We start from the raw sequence: 21,709 nt of genomic DNA, 5'->3' as shown, positions 1-21,709 counted from the left end.
TCTAGCAACTGAAAATCTTTTGTTTTCCCCAGATTACATCCCTAGGCTCACACAAAACAAGGCATGTTTCTCTCATGGAGAAATTGCTTGCTTCAAATCATAATCCCTGAAGTGGCTGAGTTCTTGGGGAGGCAGCTGCTTCCAGCCCTCACACCATTCAGTAGCGCATTGTTTCCCTGCAGAGAAGTGGAACAGCCAGACTCGGGAATGGGAATTTCTGGGCCCTGAGTTTGCCAGGTGAGGATGATGGGCCATGATGCACCTGGGCTGGCAGTGTTGAGAGACCTGAGTGGGTCTAGAGGCTAGGAGAGCTGCTTCATGTCAAATTCATCACTAACCAACTTTTTCAGAGGGAAAAAAATATGCCTCTGGTGAGAGGATTCTGAAAGGGGGCAACACGGCCAAAGCTCCGTCTGTTGAAGGAGTCCTCCTGCCAACATGAACCGAAAAAGCATGATGGCCAATCTGAAAAGCTAGTGTGGCTTTGAGCCCATCTCACTGGGAATGTGCATTCTCTCTCGCTCAAAGACAATCCAGTCCATCCCCAGCTCTCTGTTTTCATTTCCTCTGTGCATCCCCAGTGAATTTATGTAATCTCAGTGCTGGCCAATGTCTTCCTCCCTTCTGCTTCTCTCTGAGGGGAAAAGGAGGAAAATATATGCATCTACATGGGGGTATTTCTAGACATCTGTCTACCTTGGTTAACTTCAACTCTCTACTTGTGTGCCACTTCTCATGGTGGCAGCTGAGAGCAGATACAATTTAATTAGGCTAATTTCCATTATCTGTGGGAAGAAAAGGGACAGATGCCTTCCTCCTCTTGCCGGGGGAACTGTTATCGCTTGAATGATGATGTCTGAGTGGGAGCTTTCATGAGAGTAACTTTCCAGGCCATCTACAACAAAATTAGAGGAGATTTGGCCAAAGTAGGAACCGTTCTTCCTCCGGGGAGGGAGATGGACAGGGTAGAACATTATACCCAAGAGCTCTCCAGTTGTGTTGGTATTAATTGCGCTATCCAGAGTTCATTCATTCATATGTCCTGCCAGTCAGAGGATGTAAAGCTAGGAGGATATCTAGCCCCACTCCTTCACTTTAAAGATGAGGAAATTGAAGCTCAATGGTCTTTCCTAAATCCATGTAGATGATCAGACATAAAGGATTTTTTCCTAGACCCTCAGACTCCATGTTCCAATATATACCCAGTCTATCATGCTGCCCTCTGTTTCTTTAATTCATTCACTCATTCACATCTCTTACTATGGCCTCTTACTATAATCAAAGAGCAGAGGAAAATACAAAGATATAGTATTTGAGCCCTTGCCTTATACATCTAGTAGAAAAAGAAGAGAAACTCACAAATTAATCAGATTTATGGCAGAACTACTAAGTATTCCTTATCCATATCATTTTCTAAACTGCCAGATTTTGTTCTATCACCTATTTCCCTAGCCACAGCATTAAACAGCTTATCCTGGGATAATGCTCTTGGGATCAATGAACTTTTTTCCAGGTGCTTCCCTATCCAGTCTTTAACACAGCTTCATTTGCCAGGTTGCTCTTATCCAGAAATCCACAAGAGGACACCATTGTCCTTCTGAGTCTGTCTCCGGGGTCCTGGCCTAATTTCAAAAGTATTTGCTTTCACTTCTAGCCACTAAACTTCCAGGCCCTATTTTTAATCATTCAGACGATCAGCAGACATTCGACACAAATTTCCTAATCACCTACTATGTGCTAGGCTGGAGTACAAATTCAAAAGTGAAATAATCCCTGCCCTCAACGGGCTTACATTCTCTTTGGAGCTCACATAAGTGTGGTATGGTGGGAAAGACTTGTGATTCAGAAGCTCTGGGTTCAAATGCCATTTCTGAGATTATTGGTTATATCACCTAACTTCCATAGGTCCTAGTCTCCTCATCTTTGAAATAGGGACCATTAATTATAGGAGAATAGATTTATAGCTGGAAGGGACTTGGGGAGCCATTGACTCTTAAGTTCTTCAATTTAAAGATGAGGAAACTGTAGTTTACCAAGGGTTAAGTAATTTGTCAGTCATATAGCTATTTCATGTCTGAAATGGATCTAGTTCCTAGCATAAGACTTCTGTCCAGCTAGTAATGTGGGATCTGAAGTAAATGTAAGCTATCTACACAAGGAAAAAAGAACCTATTTCCTTTCTATTTTGAGCAAGGGCAGCTAGGTGGTAGAGTGGATAGAGCACCAGATTTGGAAGCTAAGTTTTCCTGAGTTCAAATCTAGCCTTACATACATTCTAGCTGTGTGATCCTAGGCAAATCACTTAACTCCGTTTTCCTCAGTTTTCTCATCTGTAAAATGAACTGGAGAAGGAAATGGTAAAGCACTCCAGTATCTTTGCCAAGAAGATTCCCAATGGGATCATGAAGAGTTGATTGAAAAATGATTGAACAACTACAATGAGCAAGATATTGTGCTAAGTACTTTTTGCAAATATTATAACTTTTGATCTTCACAATAACCTTGGGAGGTATTATTGTTCCCATTTGATTGTTTAGGAGACTATATAAATATCTGGTTATCTATGACGTCTATATAGATGTCATGGATACCTATAAAAATTGATGATGTAATATTTAACAAATTGTCATATGTTATATAATGTATAACATTACATATATTTATAAATTGTTATATATTATGTAATATATGAAATTGTATAATATATGGCAATTTTTATATATACTTATATTCATATCAGATACAATATAAAATATGTTTATATATGTAATTTTCTCAATTGTACAATGGAGATAATAATTTTATGTATTATATTTTATATATGAGGATCAAATAATATAATCATGAAGTGTTTAGCATGGTGCCCTAGCATATAGTAAGTTTATATAAATGTTAACCATATTATACATATGCATTTATAATAATATATGAATATATATTAAGTACTTACAGAATGGAGGAGAGAAATCTCTAAAAGCTTGTATATGTTTGCAAAGGCATTAGGACAATCCTCTTGAAGAGAGGAGCACCTAAGGAAAGGGTGATTTTTCTATTAAAAACTACATGTGGTAATTATAGTTTTATTATTTATATAGTATTGAGAAATACCTCTTTTTTTCAATAGAGCTGAAAGGTTCTGTCTGTCGTCGTCGTCTCTATTCTGCATCTCCACCCTATCATCACCTGTTGAAATTTGTCTTCAAAGCCCCACAGAAATCCCAACTTCTCCATGAAACTTTCCCAGAATTCCTTCTTCTTTCCCTGCTTTCCCTCCCCCCCAAAGTGGAAATGATTTCATCCTTATTTTATCCCATGATGATTTGTGTACTCCCCAGTGCTTATCTTACTCAACTATTTATCTAGGGACAAAATCTCATGATACATCACTCTGTCACAGACTCTATTCAGCCAGGAAATGTTTTTCCTTTGTTTTTGTTTATCTATTTCCCCATAGTTTTATGTGCATTGAAGATGCTTAAATGAAAAATAATACCAGCTCCCCCACAGAAAATATGTAAGAAGTCACCCTCTATCACACACACCTTCTTGGTAGAGATGGAAAACTATGTGGAACGTTGCAGTCACATGTTGTTGATGTGTTGGTTGGTTAATTTGGCTGACCTCCTCCTCCCCTGCTCTTTAATTTTTTTTTTATCATAAAGCAATTCTTAAACTTTTTTTGTGCTGTGGATCCCTTTGGCCACTTAGTGAAGGAGCAAAGAAGACATGGATTGGGAAATGATGATGTAGAAAGACATCAATAACACTATTTTAAAAAATAACTCATATATAGAGTTTTGCCAATTACAAAGCCTTTTCCTGACAACACTTCTAGATATTTGATGCAAGTATGATTTTTTTGACTGGACTTGTGATGTTATTTGGGTATGGAATTTGTGATGCAGAAAAGATGTCTACCAGTGCAAATTGACACCTATACTATAATCTATAGGGTCTCTCATTGCTGTAGATACTGAGAAATTAAATTTCTCATCATCACACAGTATGTGTTAAAATCTGAATTTGTACCAAGATCTCCCTGAGTCTGATGCTAGTTCTCTATTCCCTTAGCCTCTTGCTGACCTTAAGCCATATTTAAGAAAATAAATCCTAGGGAGGCTCAGAGGAGTCAGTCAAGTAATTGGCCCCAAATCTCATGACTAGCAAATGGCAGAACCAGAATTTGACCCCGGATCTTTTGAGTCAAAGTGTAATACACTATTCTCTCTGCTTTCTTTTAAATGAAAGAATGGGTGAGGAAATACATGTTTACTATCATCCTTTCCTTTTTCATGGCACCAGGGAAGAAAATTCATTTGGAACTTTGATATATAAAAGTGGTGGGTATATTTATCTTCCACTTGACATGACAGAGCAAAAGGAGACAGTTTTAGGGTCTCTGCTAAATTCTATCCCTCCTTTCAGAGAGGGCTTCTTTTTTATCCCAATTTACAACTCAAAATCCATTAGAACTATTATAAAACATCTCTCCTTTGATTTTCTATGTTGGCTACTAAGGGATGCAGATGGGGATTCTCCAAGAAAATAATCTTTTCCAGCCTTAGCTGGTCATCCTCACCACACAGCTGTCATAGATTCATCATTGAGAAGGGTTTAAGAAGACCTAGAGAATAGAATAGGGAGGAGGGATAATAAGATGGGGAAGGGGGAAGATTTTGATGGAAGTCTGCTTAGGAACAACAGAATATTTCCAATGCCATACATGGCAAGAGAACGCCCTCCAACTTCTAAATGTCAAACAGGGGGATGATGAGTTTAAGTTGGTGAAAGGAGAAGGGGTCCTGCTGATACCAACCTACAATGGCACTCAGAGAAGCAGCCTCACTTGCTTCTAGGATGGCATCTCCTCACAATCCCCATCAGGATTCTTCTCCTTTTTCTTCCTTCCAATTTAGCGCTCTCTCAATGATATCCCAAACATAGCTTTTTCATGGGAATATTCTATTTTTTACATAGTGTCCATCTTCCTATTGTTCTTTAGTGTTTTCATATCTCTTATACCTGAATTGCAATCTTTCACCTCCCCCTTTGCAGTCCCCAATTTTATCTCAATCTCAGTTCACATGCTGCCTCTTAAATGAGGTCTTTTCTCATCTCCTCAGTTGCCAGTGCCTTATTAGCTTGTATTTATTTTGTATTTACTTCTTCTCCCCACTCCCTAATGAAATGTAAGCTCCTCAAGGGAAGGAAAAGTTTTTAGTTTTGTATTTTCAGTTTTGAGCACAGCATGTCCTATACACAGTAGGTTCAGGAACAAGGATTGAACAGTTACTTAATTAGGCAACTATCAGATGATGAAACTTCCAAGAAATGCAATTTTTATACCTAGTCTCCAACTCAGAATCTGTGAGAGCTGCCTAGAGCACTTTTAGGTTAAATAACTCATATAATCGGTGTAGATCAGAGACAAGAGGGGAAATCCAGGTCTTTCTTGTTTGGAGGCCATCTCTCTATCCATTGCACTGTGTTGTACGTAGTAAAGGTTGCATGTAGTAAAGGATGCAAAGTTCTTCTATCAATGGAAGTTGAAACATTTAGTAAATACAAAGAAGATTATACAAAGTAAAAATAAAATATTTGGAAGGCATAGGGAGAACACCAATATTTAGAAGAAAGTTCTTTATAGAAAAAATCTGAGCTGAGCCTTGAAGCAGATTCTAAGAGATGGAGATGAGAAGAGGGAACATTTGAACCATAGACCATGGTGTAAGCAAAGGTGCAGGGAAAGAGATGAAATTTTGAAGATAAGAAACAGTAAATAGGGCAGTTTGGATGGAAAACAGTGTGAGGTGCAATAAGATGAGATCAGTATGGAAAGACAGGTTAGGGCAAGATTGTAAAGGGTCAAAAAGATCTTTGTGGAGACAAAGAATTGAAAATTTGAGAGGAAACCCATCAGCTAATTAATAATTGAACAAATTGTGGGATACAATTGTGATGAAACACTATTGAGCTATAAGAAATGGTGAGAAGGGATGGTAGTTTCAGAAAATCCTGGATGCAAAGTGAAGTGAGAAGAGCCAGGAGAACATTACACATAGTGATAGCATTGTTGTAACAATGATCAACTGTGAAAGTCTTTGCTACTCTGATCAAAACAATGATCCACAACAATTTCAAAGGTCTCATGATGAAAAATGCTATACACCTTCAAAGAAATAACTGATAAACTCTGAATGCAGATTGAAACAATTTTTCATTTCATTTTCTTTGTTTGTCTTGCTTTTTGGGGGGTTAGGGGTAGGGACAGGATAGCTAGCATGGAAATATGTTCTGAAAGACCTCATATGTATAATGGATATCATCTTGCTTGTGTTATCAATGGGTGACAGACAGACTGGAAGGAAGTAGAAAATTTGGAATGTCAAATTTTAAAATAAATGTTAAAATAATTTTAAAATTTAAAAAATATTCAAAATTTTAAAAAAATAGAAAACTATTGATGTTGATTAAACAGATAAGATGAAGAAGACTATATACCTTATATCACTCTTTAAAAAAGTATGGTATAGAGACAACAAATACTAATGGAATCAAAGTATCTCAGAAATGGAAGAAAGCTCCTAAACCCAACTAGTCTTAACTTTGATCATCCAGTCCACTTCATACTTAATTATTTGTATGGGACAATTTTGCCAAACTCTGGACCTGTCTTTTCAACGCAGTCCTGAGGCTGTAGGCTGTTCTCTAGGAGAGTAAGTTCTCAGATGATAACTATAGTGGGACCTCCACATGCATGACTGAGGAAGGGAGGTGGGGAACTGCTGCACTAACATGCCTGCTCCATTTAGCACTGATTATTCCATGAGGCACCATCGGGAAAGTACAATTTGGACCTTTCTGATATGCACTGCATCACTTCCAGTGCATTTTCCAGAGGTCTGGGGCCATAAAATATTTCCCTCTGGATGGATCAGAAGTTTTGCATTTCAATTAACAGTCAAAGGGAGAGATGGAGCAAAGTGGCTGAGTATGTGTGTGTGTGTGTGTGTGTGTGTGTGTGTGTGTGTGTGTGTTTCATTAAATCTTCCACAGAATGCTCAGCTTGTTGGCATATTCTACCCAGGTGGACCTTGTCTTATTCAATTAGACAGTGTTCCTGCTAAGAATTATACCAATGAATTTCTTGTACATCCCTCTTGTAAACATATGATTTATTAATTGCATAATGTTAGGAAAACCTTGTAATGAATAGAAATTATATGTGTGTGTATGTATATATATATATATAAATATATATAGATAGATATTTGCATATCTATTTATGCATATATATGTTTTTCTGATCCTATAAAGTGGTAAGTAAATAGATTTCCTAGTAAATAAAGAATTCTGTTTTCTCACTGACTCACACTGATTTCAAAGACCAATCTCATTCATGACTTCAGGGACAAGTTTCCTCCAGATTTAGCTTTTGCTAGATACCATTTGCTTTCCATTTTTGCATTTTCCCTAGAGGAATGGAATTACTTGGATACAGACCTATCAGATACACGGTCCAAAGTAAGGAATCAATTTTAAAATGACATTCAACTATCTACATCATAATAATTGACCCTGTTTTCTTATCCAGCTTCTTCCTCAAACTCATAGACAAGAATAAACTCCCATAATCCACAAAATATATAAAGAATGAATGGATTTTGGAATCGATAGATAGGTGATGAAGTATATACTTAGTGTTACTATGAACCAGGTGGGGCAGCTAGGTGGCTTGAGGATAGAATGCTGGGTTTGAAGACTTACTTTAACCCTGTTTGCCTCAACTTCCTCATCTGTAAAACGAGCTGGAGAAAGAAATGGCAAGCCACTCTAGTATCTTTGCCATGAAAATCCCAAATAGGCTGATGAAGTCAGTCAAAATTGTCAAACGACCGAATCAAACTGATGATTCGGACATTGTACTGAGCTCTGGAAATATAATACACACAAAAAAGAAAGCTAACCTCTCCCCTCAAAGAACTAACATTCTAATGGGAGAAGACAGTACACAAGAGTTAAATGGAGAGGAGAGGAGGAAACGGAGGAAATTAACAGAACCTGGTTAGAAGTGATCATGGCTAGCTAGTGCATTTTCTCAAATTGAGATTCCAGGCAGAATCTCGCCAATCAGAGGGATTGGAGGCATTTCTACCATGAAAAAGCAGCTGGGGAATAAGTGGTTAGTCTTTCTATAGTCTAGCACTGAAGAAAAACTACCATCTAAGAAGCCTGGAGTTATCTCCCTGAAAAAATTCAATGATTCAATATTTATAGCATAGCCATATAGCATAAACTGAGTACATAACACCAGAGAGTGAAAGACAAAAAAAATACAGTCTCTGCCCTCAATAAGCTTACATTCTAGTAGTTGAATACCACACATATGAAGGCAAAAATGAAGGTAAAGGAAAATGACAGAGAAATCTGTGTTTGTGGAGATAAAGAGGAAAAAGGGGCTTTAGAGAAGTTTGATGAGTGATTGATTTCTTCCAACTGAGAAGATCAGAAGATGGCTTCAAGGAGGTGATAACTCCTAAATTGAACCTATAAGGAAATGAATTTTTCAGGCAGGCATAGATAAGGAAATATTCCAGGAAGAAAGCCCTGCCAAAAAAAAAATCTAGAAGTGGGAAATGCCATAGCAAGTGCAGTGAGCTGCAAGTAATCCTGTTTGGATGGAATATAGAGGGAATGTGATGAAATCATGCTTAATATCATTTCAAGTTCAGGAATATACTGGTAAATATTTAACAATTGACTCTCAAAAGTGTATGCAGGACACATTTTTAATTATCAGCATAATTAACATTTTCTCTATCACTTTCTTAAGTCTAGACAATCAACAAGATAATTAAGTCCTGATTGATAGGGTTTATCAAGTTCTGAGGTGTAAATGTTAACACTGAAAATTTAACAGTCAATTCTAGAAAGTCAGTTGGAGTTGGCTATAATATCTTCTCCTCTATGGCCCTTAAAGATGCAGGACCCCTCTCCTAGGAATGTTGATATGTGTGTATGTGTGTGTGTGTGTATATATGTATGTGTGTGTGTGTGTGTGTGTGTGTGTGTATTCTAGTGAATGTTGAGTAAGAAGGATATATATATATACATACACACATACATATATATGTATATATGTGTGTATATATACATATATACACACATAAATATGTGTATATCTATATACATATATCTATATCTATATATCCTTCTTACTCAACATTCATATATATTCCAGTGAATATTGAGTAAGAAGGGGAGAAAATCCATCTGAAATTTTTGTTTAAACCTCTTTAAACAAATCCCAGAGCTCTGGGCTATCAAAATAAGCACATACTTAGACAATTATTTTTTGCTAAAGATCAAAATTCAAATTCCATCCCTATCCTAATGGAATGTTCTCCTTGGGCCAGTAAATGTTGATTTTATATAGTCTCTTTGTTCTCACTTTTGCACACCCTTAGCACATATCTCATCACCTCACTTTTGTTACAGCACTGGTGCAATAGGTCATTTTGTGAGAGAACAGGGTAGACATTTGGATCCAAAAATTAGATTAAACTTAATGTGGCAGGGGAGGAAATTTAGAGATGTCTTAGTAGTGGACATAAGGAAGAAATCTGGACAGAAGGATAGAATGCCAAGGGAACCTAGTTGAACATCCATAGAGACAAACGAATAGCATTTTGGATGTCTAGCAGTGAGTAGCAGGTGAGCATCTCAGTAAAGAGGTATCAGTACAATTGGGTAGTTGGCAATAGGCAAATGTCCAGGCAGGCAGATGGTCAGCAGCAGGGAAATATGTCAGGATCCCACCTACAGGTGCTATGGTTCAGAGAATTGAATATCTTTGAGTGAGGGCAAAGTTAGCCCCAGCTCCAAAGGAATGGAAGACCAGAACCACGGGCCGAGATAGAATCTTAGCAAAAAATGTGTTGGAATCATTCAATTAAATTTGATATATATATTTTAAAATCGCCATCATGGTGATTCAAAGTGTCACATACAATCTTTGTTTTCTGTTCTTTGTATCAGACAATACATCTTTGTTGATGTCAAATTTATCATCATCATCATCTAGATAGGTAATAAATAGAGCATGTGTTCAGTGCTTACTCTATTTGAGGCACTAAGCTGTTGCTAAACTCCTGAGATAGAGATCTAAATAAGGAAGGCAGTCCCTGCTATTAGGGAGCTCACATTTTAATAAGAGAATTCAATGTACAAAAGAGAAGTGGGAAAAATGGGGGAGGAAAGGCACCTTTGCTGGAAGAAGTGGTTGTCGAGGAAGAGGGAAAAAAATCTGGAAATAAATCAGGAATGGAGTGAAACATAGCTGGAAAAGGTAAGTCAACAATTATGAGTGTGGAGCCTTCAAGTGGAGGTCTACCGAGGGTATCAAAATGATAAAATAGATGATAAGGGCAAAGAAAAGAAGTCCAGAGAGTGAAGTTGGGAATGAAAAGATTGATAGATAATTAGAAAGATAGATGGATGGGTGGATGGATAGATAATTAGATAGATAGGTATAGTTGGATGGATGGACAGTTAGATGTTAGAGAGATAGAGAAATAGATATGATAAAAAAGGCAGAAAGAGATATAGAGAAACAGGAGAGACAGAGATAGAGAGAGAGAGACAGAGAGAAAGGGAGAGACAGAGAGAGAGAGACAGAGATAGACAGTGACATAACATATAATAGGACATGAAAACATTATTGTAAAATGTAGAAAAACAGAAATGTTAATTATTTCCCTCAGGTAGGTTCTACTTCTGATATCAGCAGGAAGATGAGAATCAGCTTGGTGTGTTGAATGGGGTGCTGTATGTACAATCAGGATGATCTTTGCTTGTTGATAGGCTAAACGATAGGTTGAATCCAGAGAGAAGTTTATTTTTGAACCCAGAGATAATAGGGAACCATTTGAGTATTTTGAATAAAAAGTTAAACCATTATAAATGTATTTTAGAAAAATCACTATGGTAGCTGGAGAATGGATTAGAGAAAAAGGACCAATGAAGAGGTCATTGCAGTCATCCAGGAGAGGGTGACAAAAGACTGACTTTGGCTAGTGGCTGTGTTTGAAGAGAAAAAGGAAGGTGTGTCATGGTGGCAAAAGTGCTGGAGTCAGAGGGCCTGGATTCAAATCCTACTTTTGGTGCTTACTACCCATGGGGCTTTGGTCAAGTCACTTAACCTTGAGAGATTCTAAAATCCATAACTCAAATATGATTTGGATTTGATGATTTCTGGAGTCCCTTGCACCGCTAGACTTGTGACAATGTAAGGAGACCATAATGTAATAGTGATAATAATTGTGACAATGTAAGAGATGTTGGGGAGGTAAAAAAGACAAGAATTGACAGCTGATTATACATATGGGAGAAGGAAGACTGAGGAGTTGAGGAAGGTTCATATTCATCATAAAGCTGGGTGACTAGAAGTATGATCTCATGCCTATATAAATGTCAGTTATAGGTCCTCATGAAAATGGTTTCCTGATTTATGGGGTAATGTCAGGAATTTCTAGTACAGTGGGAGAATTCTTTCCTCATCATCCTCCCCCTCCAATATACAGAGTATGCACAGATGGGCTCTTTCTATTCCTGGGGAAACACATGAGAGTTCTGAGGGGGCATCTGGGGGCCTTGATTCATCCCCTGAGGGGATGTACCAGGAAAAGAAGAGACCATTTCTCAGTGATTATCTTTCTCATGTGGCCCTCTAGGTAACAAGATGTGATTTCAGTGAGGACAGACGAAGGCCATTCTCTGGTGACAAAAGTCTAATGCAAAACCATTGGGCACGGAGTCATAGACTTGGATTTCCTAATTATCTAGAATAAATCATTTAACCTCTCCAGATTTCTTCATCTCAAAAATGATGGGTTTGGATGAGATGTTCCCCAAGATACCTTCCAGTTCTAAATTTGGGATCCTATCACATTTTCCCTGTGTAATTCAGGATAACTCACTTAGCTTTTCTGATTCTCAGTTTTCTCATCTATAAAATGAGATTAGACTCAATGATCTCCATAGCCTCTTCAAGCTGTTTTTCTATGATCCTTAGCTAAAAATAGGTATATGGAAGAATGCCCTAAGGAATATCACAGTAGTCTGGTCAGTTGGCTCCAACCAAATGGCAGAATATTTCCAGTGTACTTAATAGATTTAAGAGGAAAGAGTCAGAATCCCTTTGATCTTGACTTTGTAGGCACTACTTTTACAATGAGTTCCTAACATTATCTCTTCTTTTCCCATAATCCTCTCTTCTTCCTTCTGATATAATCCCCAGTGGTCATTGTAAATTGTTTGGTGAATGAACTGTCTTTCTCAGAACAAAGGACATTTATGACTATAAACATTCACATCTCACTCATATCCTTCCTGAACTGACTTTAGCGCCAATAAGCCTGAACCTTGACTAATGTATCAAGGGACCCTTAAAGATTAAATTAATTTTGTTTTTTTACAACTCTGTTATAAAACTGCAAAATGAAGTACAATTGGCTGTTACAATTACACATTTAATATTCTGTAATTATGCACCAGGAGCTTTCTTCAGTTGAAACAATTAAACTATATCAGTGGCAAGGATGGTTACAATGTGCATGGTGAAGACAGTTCATACCAAAGAGGTCACCTACCTGTTGTTTTCTTAGCTGTAAAAACGAGGGGTGTAAATTTGATCAGTGTCTTCCCAAGAAATTTAATTTTAAATTCTTAAGAACTTGTAAGATGTTGATGGTATCCATTAACTGATTGTTAAAAGAATTGGGGAGGAAGAGGGCAACAATAACATGCGCAAGAAATTAGGTAAACCACAAAAATTTAGGTAAATAGGGTAAAGAGATAAGTGGGAAAATTATTTTTAAAAATACCATGGATAATCAAGTAACATTAAATTAAACATATACACCAAATGGTATAGCATTCAATTTTTTAAAGGAAAAGATAAATGAATCACAATTTAAAATAGATAGCAAAACTATAATAGTGGGAGGATTTCAACCTTCTTATAACTTTTTAAAATCTCTGGATAAATCTAACCAGAAAATAGATGAGAAAGAAGTCAAGAAGATGAATAGAATCTTAGATAAGCAAGATATGATAGACATTGAAAGAGAAATGAATGGAAATGGAAAGGAATATACCTTTTTTCTCAGTGGTATAGGGCCCCTTTAAGAAACTGACCATATAGTAGGGTCTGAAAATATTATTGTTAAATGTAGAAAACCAGAAATATTAAATGCATATTTTTCAGGTAATAATGCAATAAAATTACATTTAATAAAAGATTGTGATAATAAATGACAAAGGACCACAGATTAAAACAATAATTGGAGACTAAATAAGCTAATATTAAAAATGAGTGGGTTAAAGAATAAGCCATAAAAATGATAGATAATTTATTAAATGGAATGACAATAAAGAGACATCAAAATTTATTGTACCATCATAATTATGAAAACTATCTAAGAAATAGACTTGTGGATCAATGTAATAAGGTAGATATACAACTCAAAGTTGTAAATAATTATACTAACATTATATTTGTTACATGTAAAGATTTAAGTTTTGGGGGTAAGAATTCACTATTTGCTAAAAATTGTTGGGAAAGTTAGAAAATAGTCCGGCAGAAACTTGGTGTAGACCAATGTTTTATGCTATTTACCAAGATCAGATCAAAATGGATATATTATCTAAATATAAAGAGAGATATAATAAGTAAATTAGAAGATATGGAGAATATTGCATATCGGATTTCTAGATAAGGAAAGATTTATGAATAAACAAGAAATAGAGATCATTGTGAGATATAAAATTGATAATTTTGATTAGATTAAGTTAGAACCTTTTTGTACAAATAAAGTCAATATAACCAAGATTAGAGGAAAGCAGAAAATTGGGAGGGGGGATTTTCCCCTCTAGCTAAGCAATGCAGAAATAACACATTTGTTTTTCTTCTCCCATTCCTGGAAAGAAAAACACATACACCAAAATCAATAATCGTTAAAAATCCCTGAGATGGCTTTGTTTGTTTTGTTAGAGATCTTTTTGTCATTGTTATTGTTGTTGTTGTTGAATTGTGTCTAACTCTTTATGACTGACCCCATGGGGGCTTTTCTTGGTCAAGATATGGGAGTGGTTTGTGTTTTTCTTTCTCTAGTTCATCTTACAGATGAGAAACTGAGGTAAGTCACTTGCCCAGGGTCACACAACTAGGAAATGTTTGAGGCAAGATTTCAACTCAAATCTTCCTGACTTTAGGCTTAGTTCTCTATTTACTCTTAAACTACTTTAAATCTAAAGCATAGAAAGCTAATGATGCCTCTTCCCAAGAGACATGGATTACTTGAAATTACTAACATAGTCTCAAGTAAAATACTTTTGTTCTTTTAATTTTTCTTGTTCTCCTTTTGTATAACTTTATGTTTTATTATTTGCTTGATATTTTGTTAGAAAAATCTTGTATTGGAATAGAGATGATATATGTATAAATATTTCCCATATCATTTCTTTTTAGTTAAAAATATATTAGCAGCTCCTTTAAAAAAACAAACAATATCATTGACCTTGAATTCTTCAGATAGAGCTCTGTCTGTTTCTATTATGTGAGAGAAGCTTTGGATTTATAGATTAAATGCCCATCTTAAAAAAAGTCAACTTCCAACTCTGGGGCCTGTGGGAATATCAGAATATCTTTTTCACAGACACAGATCCGAGGACAGATATATGATGAAATTTTAAATTTGGCCTCTCATCCTGTGATCTTCTTATAGACTGAATGTTGAAAAAGGGAAAGGAATAGATGAGTTTATAGGAAGTTCATAGATCACATTAGGATGTGATCTTTGTAGAAAGAAATCAGGATTGGAACTCTCTTCACTTGACTATGAATCCAAACTTGTTTCCATTATACAGTAATGTCTCTCAATAATTTTATTTAATATTCTTCATAACTGTTAAAAAATGTGGATGTTGGTGAAATGTTGAGATACAGTATTTGATCTTTGATCTTCAATAGCCAGTAGCAATGTGACTGACTAAGATCCCCCAAAACACTTCAAAGATGGGGACTGTTCTTTCAGGAGTTGGAGAAGGGTTACATGCTGACTTTGAATCTTCTAATGAACTCTATTGGTATGAGGACTAACTGCAGGGTGCAAGGCCTCCAGAGTCCTCAGGCCTTTGGCATTTCTTTAGGAACACAGCTTCAGATTTTGAAGAGATCCCAGGGGCCCTTGAGCTCCTCATTTTTACAAATGAGGAAACTGAGACTTAGGTATTGTTCAAAGTCACACAGATCATAAATGTCGGTGGTAGGATTTGAGTACATCCTTCTGAATTTATTTATTAGTATTAGAAATTATAACTTCAGGCCCAAATTCTTGGAATAAGTGGAAGGAGGCTTTATTACTTTTCTTGCAAGAAGTGGGTGCTATAACCCTTTGAGGGAGCCATAAGCACAATTTACAGAAACCCAAATCAACAGTTATAATCCATAATCTTGTTCTTCCTCCTCATCCCCTCTCAGAATTTCCACTGGAGGAGACCCTTCCAAAATCTAGTATTTCATGATACTTTCATTACATACACTTTTTGCTATGTTTCCATGTTCTCCCCTCCCCTTGCCACATCATCATATATTCTGTTAACAAGGCTCTAATTTTATTCAGGTGGGTCAGCTTACATGCATGTGGCTTATTAAGCATGCTCAATTAAAAATTTTGTTTGCCCAGAGCATAAACCCCGGTCTTTTGTACACAACCAGCACCTGCTGTTACTTCTGTTGACTTAAGACATTCTTTAATTCTCTTCAGCCAGGATGTCCTGGCTCTAAAGCTTACATCCCATTCTTTTTACTGTGAAAATGGAGGTTGTGAGACTGACAACTGGGGAACAGAGGAAACAAACCTTACAGTTTTACTTCTCACATTAGATTTCTAGTTTTAGAGCTAAAAAGAGTTAGCCAATAAGTTGCGTACCAATAGGTTCTTTTACAGGAGAAAAATAATTTAGGGGGATTTCCTCTGTAATTTGTACTTCTGATTGGACACGGTAACTGTGGGGTCATGGTAATTTTTTCAGTGTGAGGAATTCAAGGAGGGCCCATTGCAAGGAAGGCCCATTTAAAGGACAACAAAAAGGTCCACTTAAGTACAAAATAATCTTATCAATGCTCTTCCCTGCTAGCCTTTGGAGTTACTATGGGAATTGAACTATACAACCAAGGTCCACTTAAATTCTACAAAAGCTCCTCCTTATGGTTCACTTAGGTACCAAGGATGTGAGGTCTTTTTGCTGAGGTCTTATTCACCCCATCAGCATTGTTGGGTTGAAAAAGATCTCACAAATTATTTGTTCTAAACCATATATGAACAAGAGGCCTCTAGATAGATTTCCCAAGGAGTGATCTCCCTAAGTCGAGAATGTGCCCAGTTGAGGTTTCAGAAGAGAAAAAAAAAATTTAAAAAGGAAGGAAGTACTGAAATGTAAAAGGGATGTGTTTTCATGTGTAAAGGAAACATTCTTTACCTTAAAAGGGCTCTGAGTTTTGCAAAGCTCAGCTGCATATTGAAGGATGAGAAAAAACAATGAATTTGCCTGAGGTGCAGACTTCTGTACCCTTGGGCCTCTAGAGGAACATAGAAAGTATACCAGACTGATCACCTAAGAAAAGGTACTGTCCCTGACTGACAGAATTTGTTTTGGAGCAGGAAGAATTTTCAGATATGGACAACTCTTGCCTTCCTGCCAGCCAGAGCAGAGACCTTGAGAAAGTTAAAGAGCTTTTGTTAATTCTCGGCAACGTTCAATTCCCTTGTTGAAAGAGAAAAGTAGCATTCCAGATTTTTTTTAAAGCATTGATGCAAAAGCATTTGGTGAAAAGAGTACAGCAATATCCAGCTGAGCCAGAGGCTGAAGGTGGCGAAGACTAGAGATGCACATTGAAGAACTGAAGAAGGAACCCAGGGGGTCTGATGGATTGGTCTGTCCAACAGAAAAACCTTTAAAGAACACAATGACTAAATGATCTGCTCAGTTCAGCCCAAGCTCCATTATATGGAGTCTTATAATCTCAAATTTTGCCTGGTCCAATCAAGCAACAGCTGCCTAGAAGACAAATGCCCTGACTGTCCTATCTGAATATCAACCATGTCTGGTAGCTGAACAATCCACCAGGTTGAGCCCAGTGGCAATCAATCTACGGCTAAGTGATCTGCGTGACTCAGTCTAATGATGTAAACATCCTGATATTGTATCCTGGAAGAAGGCACACCAACTGGTTTGATTCATAATATCTTAGACACTATTCCTCTTAGTGAACTTCATGAGTTCTCTCCACAGAAAGGACATTTAGGCCTTTGGTTCCAGAGTTGTGAATTGCCTTGAACATATATTCACCACATATGTGCTTTATTATTATTACATATTAAGTTTGTATATGCTCTTGTCTATATGGATTCTCTGGAAAATGTGCTAGGTTTTTTTGGGCAGCATGGGGTGTGGATACTTTAGTTCCCACTCTTCTTGAGATGTCATTTGAGTCAATGTCTTTTAGAAGAAAAGCAACTTGAGTCTATTGGATGATTATTAATGAGAAGTACACCAGTGGGGACTCATAAGCTAAAATATTAATAATGGTAGTAGGTTTACCCTGTAAACTCAAGATTCCTGCTTGGGGTTCTAACCCTTCAGTGCAAATTGGGAAATTGAATTACAAGAGGCTATTATCTTTTTTTTTTTTCCCCTGTACTCCTAGTTTTACCCTAAGGTAGTGAATCACAATTTGGAATCAGAAGATATATGTTCACACACTAACTCCTCCACCTTTTTGACCTTGAACGAGTCCCATCTATTGTTTGGGACCCTATTTCCTCATCTGAGTAAGTTGGGGCTGGACAGGGTGGTCATTAAGATCCCTTTGAGCTCTAAATCAATTGTGCTACCTTTTGTTGTTTATCCCATTCATTGTTCCAGCAGTGTACATAGTTCCTTCATACCTTTTCTTTGTATATTCAGAGCATTTCCTCATGTCCTTCTATCCATTCTCTTGAAAGACATATGACTCTCAAGGGATCCTTTGTTCCTTCAGTTTCTCTTTAATGAGATTTAGACAATTTCTTTGATGTACTTTTTGCTGACTTGGCCCTTCCTTCCCTCCCTCTTTCTCTTTCTCTCTCTCTTTTTTTTTTTTAGCTCTCTTCTTTCTATCCTTCCTCCTTTACATTTTCCCTTTCCTTTCCTTTCCCTTTCCCTTTCCCTTTCCCTTTCCCTTTCCCTTTCCCTTTCCCTTTCCCTTTCCTTTTCCCTTTCCCTTTCCCTTTCCCTTTCCTTTTCTCCTTTCTCCTTTCCTTTTCCCTTTCCTTTCTCCATTCCTGCTTTCCTTCTTTCTATAGTGCTTCTATTTTTTTCTACCAGGAATTATATGATGAGGAATACATAGTTATGTTTCTAGTGACAAAAAGAGGTAGTAACTTGAAAGCATTCTACTTCTCGACAGAAGTATACTCATCCTTATACCAAGATTTCAGCTTCCATTCCACAGGACTTAACAAAAAGGCAAATGCTCTTTGAGCAACTCATATAAAAATTATGTGGTCAGAAAATTCTGAGGCAGCTTCCAGTAGAGAGATAGTAGTTGGATCTGGTATAGGAAAGATGTGGGTCTGAATACCAGACCTGGATACTTAATAGCTATATGATTTTAAGCAAGTCATGATACCTCTGAACCCCAATTTCTTTATCTGTAAGAAGGCCTTGTAGATAAGGGACAGTTGTGAAGTCCTCATTTGACACAAGGAAGGTCAGCTCCTCCGGGGAGAAAACAAACTTTAAAAAACAACTTTAAGTGAAAATAGAAGCGATATAAGACCATCATTACAGTAAGCATGGGGTGCTTAGCTTTAGAACTGTCTGTAATATCTGTATTTGTAAGGAAGGCAACTTATGAACCTTAAGGAAACTTTCTGTTCCACATTACCTTTTCCCTATATGAGGATAAGCCTTTCCAACATGTTTTTATGCTGTTGATTTTGAAATAAATAACATAAGAGAGAGATGGGTAAGAACAGATCATATACTGGACATCCTCTCACAAAAGGTAACCAGTTAAGAGATTTTTGAGAATGCTCAAGTTGAAAGCTAGACAGTTGTGCAATACAGTTGAGGGAGCTTATAATAGCTTGTAACTGGAAATTATCCTGAGTTTATAGAGTCCAGTTATGCTCTCAAATTCTTTCCTAATTTCCTAAATACAATGTAGGGTGCTCCATCCTCCCAGTCACCCAGTCTCATAACCCTACATGATGTACTTGACTCCTCTCTCCCTGTCTGTTTCTCACACACATACATTTTTACAGATGAAGGAATTCAGAATATGATATGACTCTATAGATCTTATGATGAAATCCCATGGATGATGTTGATGACAATGATCCTTAATTAGCTTGGGTCAGCTCACGCTTTATCTTATTGGTCCTGGGCCACCATCTTATTTCCTCAACATTTCAAGTCTCCATAATGCTCATACTTTCCTTTTTCTCTCTAACACTCTTTCCCGATATGTAGTCTTCTTCTATTAGAATATAAACTCCCTATATGTAGTCTTCTTTTTATTAGAATATAAGCTCCTTGAGAACAGTAAATTTCTTATTTGCTTATATTTGTATACCTGGTGTTTAGCATAGTGCCTGCCATATTGTAGAGATTAAATGAGAAAATATATGTAAGTTATTTTGCAAACCTTAAAGAGTTGTGCTAGTTATTACTGTTATTATTATTAAGCATTTAAAGCTTTTTTCTTTTCTTCACTATTTGACACACATTTATCCTTTTATATTACCCTCCTAATCTCCTTTCTTGCCTTCCTCAGTGACAATTAAACTAATAACATTAACTCACATTTCTAGAGCCTTTAAGATTTATAAAGTACTTTCATCACTATTGTCCTTCAGGGTAAATAATATAAATATTATCCAACCCATTTTACAAATTAGTTAACTAAGTCTTGTCAAGTGACTTTAAGATGTTATGATTCTATTGAAATAACTCTTCATGGTCACACTGTATGTAGATTTTTCCCTGGTTCCCAACTTGTGGGTGTTAGCTATGTGGAGAGGAAACTAGGTCACAGTGAAATTTGTCATTACAGACTCAACAATAATTGGTCCAAGCCCTTAGCAAGGGATCATGCAATAGCATGTTATGGCCTGACCTTCCCTGTGCCAAATTGCTTTCATGGACTTCACAACTGTTCCTTACCTACAAGGTCTTCTTCCGTTCTCTGCTCCATGCATTGCTGTTCTAGATTTCCATCTGATTAGATTTTTTTTTTTGGCTTTTTTCATCACTTGTGAAAGCTCATTCCCTTTCCTCTTCTAGTCCTCAACCCTACCCATCTCTTTCCCCCTCCTTTCCCATCTCTGCCATTATTAAGTGAGGTCAGATGCTTATGGACCCCAGTGAGTCTAATTATCCACGAAAGTAATTAACATTTCTAATAGAAACTGCCACTGTTTGTTTTCATCGGGGGTGCAGAAAAGCAATAAGGTAAAGGGTTTTGTAATTAAAGACTCATTATTATATGCTCCCCTTTCCATTCTCCAACTAATAACTCTTTTGCTTGGGAAATGAGAATGCTGAGCTTCATGGAGATGAACAGGGTCCCTGCTGCAAAGTCTAATATTGGTTTTCTTTCCCCACATCTCCACTCCTACCTTTTCCTCACCTGATCCAGCCTCCTTCTTGCCCTACTCCTCAAGCTCTTACTTCCAAGCTTTATTCTTTTGCCTTTGATCTGGTTTTCTGGAAGCCATAGAGTAAATTCTTTATAGATAAGGACATGGTGGTGACAATGACTTGGGTATTTGTTGGGAAAGTCAGAATTTTCAGAAACCAATCTGATTTTTGATGGCACTTCTTGGAGAGCACTGACGAATGTTCGTTCATTCTAAATGGAGACTTGATATAACAATCATAGTGACAAAGTGCTTCACTTTTGATAAAGTGCACTGGGGCAAGGGGTGGGGAATGGGTATTGGGACAGGGCAGTCAGCAGGACAGCGATTATGACCTCAGTTTTTTGGTTTGTATTTTTGTTCAGTTGTGTCTAATTCTTTATGACCCCATGGACTATTGCACACCAGACCATTCTATGCACCACATCTCTCAAAGTCTGTCCAAGTTCATATTGGTTGTTTTCCTAATATTATCTAGCCATCTCATAAATATTGGAGCTTCAAAGGGTAATGGGAATGAGGAAGAAGAGGATGAGAAGCAAGAGTAAAAGGCCGAGAAAGTGAACCATTATTATTAATGATCTTATACACACACACATATATATACATATACTATATATCTATTTATATCTATATCTATATCTACATATCTCACAACTGTTCCATGTTATTTAAGATCAGAGCTTCTTAGCCTTGAAGCCATGAATTTGTTTTATAGACTATTTTGATAATTTATTTCAATATAATTGGTTTCTTTTATGACATTACATGTTTTGTTTTGTGCATTTCAAAATATGGCTCTGAGGAAGGGTTCCTAATCTCCTAGACTTCAGTAGACTGCTGAAGGGGGTACCTGACAGAAAAAAAACCAAAACTTAAGAACCCTTAACAGATGATCTTCAAGAGTTGTTGAGAATGAAAATGTTATCCACTATTGGCCCACCTGGTGATGAATCTCTGAA

This window comes from Antechinus flavipes, chromosome 5, assembly GCF_016432865.1.
Source record: "Antechinus flavipes isolate AdamAnt ecotype Samford, QLD, Australia chromosome 5, AdamAnt_v2, whole genome shotgun sequence".
In the NCBI taxonomy this organism is placed as follows: domain Eukaryota; kingdom Metazoa; phylum Chordata; class Mammalia; order Dasyuromorphia; family Dasyuridae; genus Antechinus; species Antechinus flavipes.
This window is presented reverse-complemented; position numbering follows the sequence as displayed.